This window comes from Orycteropus afer, unplaced genomic scaffold, assembly GCF_000298275.1.
Source record: "Orycteropus afer afer isolate SDZICR_OR568_19922 unplaced genomic scaffold, OryAfe1.0 scaffold00546, whole genome shotgun sequence".
NCBI lineage: Eukaryota > Metazoa > Chordata > Mammalia > Tubulidentata > Orycteropodidae > Orycteropus > Orycteropus afer.
In genome coordinates, this window is record NW_006922133.1 from 861,455 (window position 1) to 865,847 (window position 4,393).

A 4,393-nucleotide genomic window follows, 5' to 3' on the forward strand; every position below is an offset into this window, starting at 1 on the left:
CCAACCAAAAGGCCAGTGGTTCAAACCCACCAGCTGTTCCATGGAAGAAAGATGAGACAGTCTGCTTCCATAAAGGTTTACAGCTTTGGAAACACAATGGGAGTCTCTAAGTGTAGTAATCAACTTGATGGGAGTGAGTTTGGTCTATTTATTTATATTTTTGGCCAACCAAGTTAATCTGTGTCTGCTCAATAGTAGTGATTCCCCATGATGAGACTGGTAATCAACTCCGTGGCAGAATCTGCTGGAGCAGCTGAGTAGCTGCCTTAGGGATGTGGTCTGCTTCCAGTTTATAAGAAACAGCTTTGAGGAAGGTCTCAAGCTTTTGGCATGCTTGAATCCTACTTGTAGCTGAGTTGTTGTTCAGCAGCCTGCCATGTTGTCTGCCAATCTTGGGACTCTTAATGGACTTGAATCAATGGCCTGCCATGTGGTTTGGTAATATCTGGACTATGCCTTTTTACTTGTTGACTTTGGGTTTGTCAGCCTCAGCGACCTCCAGCTTCAGTGGGTCGGGAGCAAGGTGCAGAGCTGAAGGCCAAGGTCAAGGGCCTTTTACCCACCCCCTAGAGCCTGGCACTTTGAACTTGGGGTTTTAGCTTCCAAAACTGCAAGAGAATAAACTCCTGTTTGTTAAAGCCATCCACTTGTGGTATTTTCAGTTAGAGCAGCAAGAACTAACCAAAACACCTGGTAAAGTAGAGGGTTGGCAAAAAAGGGGAAGATCCCCACCAAGATGGGTTGACACAAGGTCTGCAACAACAGGCTCAAGTATCGCAAAGATTGTGAGGCTGGTGCAGGACTGGGCAGTGTTTTGTTCTGTTGTACATAGGGTCACTATGAGTCTGAGCCAGCTCGACAGCACCTAACAACCACAACAACAATTATCTCACAAAATCTTGCTAGGTTTCTATAAGTAGGGCTGCCAGATTCAGCCAATAAAAATTCAGAATGTTAAATTTGTATTTCAGATGAACAATGAATAATGTTTAAGTGTGTCCCAAATATTTCATGGGACTAAAAAATTATTCATATACTAAAAAATTATTCTTTGTTTATCTGAAATACAAATATAACAGAGTATTATTCTGTATTTTTAGTATAAATATGTCTTATGCAAGGAGCCCTCGTGACATAGTGGTTAAGTGTTTGACTACTAACCTGAAGGTGGTGGTTGAATCCACCGACAGCTCCACCAAAGAAAGACCTGGCAACCTGGTCCCGTAAAGATGACAGTTTAAGAACCCTTGTGGGAGCAGTTCTACTCTGTCGCATGGGGTTGCTCTGAGTTGGAATGGACAGGACAACACCCAACAACAACAACATGGCCTAGGCAATACTTGGGTACCCACTTATTTAAAAAAGTATTTGTGGCTTATCTGAGACACAAACTTACTAGATACCCTGTATTTACCCTGGCCACCCAACCCTAAAGCCTTCGAAGAAAGAACTTTTCCACTGACTTCTCCCAGGCACTTATCTTTCTGTGCTCCTCTAAGGAAGCGCCCAAAGCAGTGAGCCATTCAGCAGCTCCATGATAAAAAATGGAATCTCTAGCCTTGCCTTCCCATCTGCAGCCTTTCTCTGCTGTCAGTGGTATCTTTCGAAACAGGCAACTTACTCGGGAATCAAGCTTACAGATCTCAACTGTCCCTCCCAACCTTTATAATCAATTTGAGTTGGGCAAGTTGCCAGCTTAAAAAAAAAAAAAAAAAGCACAGCATCAATTCTTGTAACTGTGGAGATAAGAGGAAAGGAACCACCCAAGGAAGCAGACAAGGTTTCCCTTTCTTTCCAGAAGCTCTTCGAAATGTAACAGGAGGCAAGTGGTACAAATATGCCAGTCATTTCCTGGAAATGTATACATATCAAAGAGAGCAAAGAAAAAGTTAAACGGATTTTACATTATATGAGTTTGCTTCCCTCTGTTACTATTATTTTGTGGCATACCGAGGGAGTTGGCAGGGTGCAGGCAAACGGGGTACAGGCAATAAGGGGTTCATTGCCTGGAATGAATTTAAAAACAGTAATAAAACTGACTAAAAGTTGTGTTGCTTTTTATTACCCCATGTGCTGGCAATTCTAAACAATGTCATTGATAAAATACTCTTCCCTCTTTTCCTGCCCCACCTTGGGACTGTTCTTATTTTAAGCAAGGCCATCAACCACACACACACACACACACACACACATTTTTCATGGGGCTTTTCTTTTTTGTTGTTTTTGAAAGTGGTGTGTAAAAGGTGGGACGGAGGGGAGTGTGTGGAGATGGGGATGCTTGAGCAATCTAAACAGCAAGAGTTTTGATGGACAGACAGGACTCTGTCTTGAGGATTCCATGAAAAGAGAGGCAATGTTCTAGCAAAAGGAGCACTGGAAGAGGAGTCAGAAGGCCTGGGCTCAAGGTGTGGCTTTGAATCTGTGGAGCTGTGTGACTCAAGACAAATGACATGTCCTCTCAGAACTTCAGTCTCCTCCTCTGTCAAATGGATATTCTACTCATGTTCCCTATTTGTCAACTTCACCAGCTGTCTTACCCAGCTACAGGATAAAACATACGAAAATGCTTTGTAAACTGGAAGCTCTTTACCCATGTAAATCATTGTCCTGGTTATAACAGAAACGAAAACAACAGAGGTTTCAACAAAATAGAAGACCCAGTTCTCTGCTAGGTCCAAGCCTGTAGGCAGTGGATGGAGGTAGAATGGCTTTGCTCCTTACATCATCTAGAGAAACAAGTTCCTTCTCTCTTATTGATCCAACATCTTGTAGTGTGTCTTACTTGACTTTAAGATTGAAACTGGGCTACCACCCACCACAAGAAGGGGAAAAGAACAAATGGAGGATGAACAGGGCATGACCCAGACTGTACATCATCACTTTTCTTTTCTTATTGGTTAAAACATAGTTACATGGCCTCACATGGCTGCAATGGAGGCTGGGAAATGTAGTCTTTAGTTGGGTGGTCCAGTTAAAACTTGAAGGCTCTATTGCTAAAAGTTGAGAATAGATATGATGTCATAATATGCAGTTCCACAACAGTTACACAGTTACTGTCATTACTTTTCAAGTTAGTGGATAAAAGTTTGTTTGTTTTGTGTTGTATTGCTCTGGGGAATGAGACAAGATGAAATGTCCCATTTTCTTCCACAGTGGCTGATGAATTTTGGAAACATATCGATGTAGATGATTCTAGTTTAAATGGAGAATAAATTCCTAGAGTAGTGGACTTCAAAGCACTTTCATCTGGAGTTTTGTGTGGAAATGTTCCCAGGAGAACTTTTCAGTGTGAGTTTGGATATATTTTGTAAACAAAGCCTGTGCCTTTTAAGGATCAGGCCCAACTCCCAGGAGTAACATGGAATTTAGCCCACCTTGGCATTAGACTGACTCTCCTACCCAGGCACTCAATGAGCCCATAACTGAGAGAGTGGTACATTATCTGGTTAGCGCCTTATCATCCTCGAGGTCTTGTGTCACTGCCTCTGTAATTAAACACAGACCATTAGCTCTAATCCACTGCACCCACATCAATTATGCCAGTTTGCATAACAGCCGCAGAAACCCTCCTTTCCTGTCTTCTGCCTCTCTGGAAATGATGCTGCTCAGATCACGCAGGTAGAGTTAGCATTGCCTGGGCTTTTTATAAGATGTCAAATTAGCCAGGCTGGTAGGCCATGATGAACAGAAGCCTTATTCGGCCATATGCTGATTAAAAGGTAATTTAACCTCTTTCAAAAGAGGGCTAGCCAGTCCCCAGTAGTATTGAGATCATGTTAATGAGAAATTGCTCTTCAGAGTGACGAATTAACCCTCTGAGACTAGTAAGCAAACCCATCTTCACTGGATGGCCCAGCCTTAAAGGTCAAACTTGGGAGTCACATCACCTTCTGCTTCTCCTCCATTATATCTGCATGGATGGATGTGCTCCATCTGAAATGCTGGATCTGTGTGGATTAAAACGCACACTTGTAGCCTCCTTGGTAATTCCAGCTGACCTGGCTTGCTGGTTTTCTCACATGTGGTAGGCCAATGGAGCTGCTTAAGTCACTTCATTTATTAGAGATCACAAACTCAATTCACCATGAGAAGGGAGGGAGCAACTCAGAAGGAAGATTGGGCAATCTACTTCCGTAGTGATATTGCCCTGGAAACCCAAGGAGGGGTCGCTATGAGTCGGATCTGACTCAATGGCAGTGAGTTTGCTTTTTTTTGAGGGAGAGAGCAAAGTCAAAGCATCTCAGAACATGGGAGGAGCCTTGTTGTTGTTGTTGTTGTTAAGTGCCGTCGAGTCGTTTCTGACTCATAGCGACCCCATGCACAGCAGAACGAAACACTGCCCGATCCCGCACCAGCCCCACAATCCCTGCTATACTCGAGCCCATCATCACAG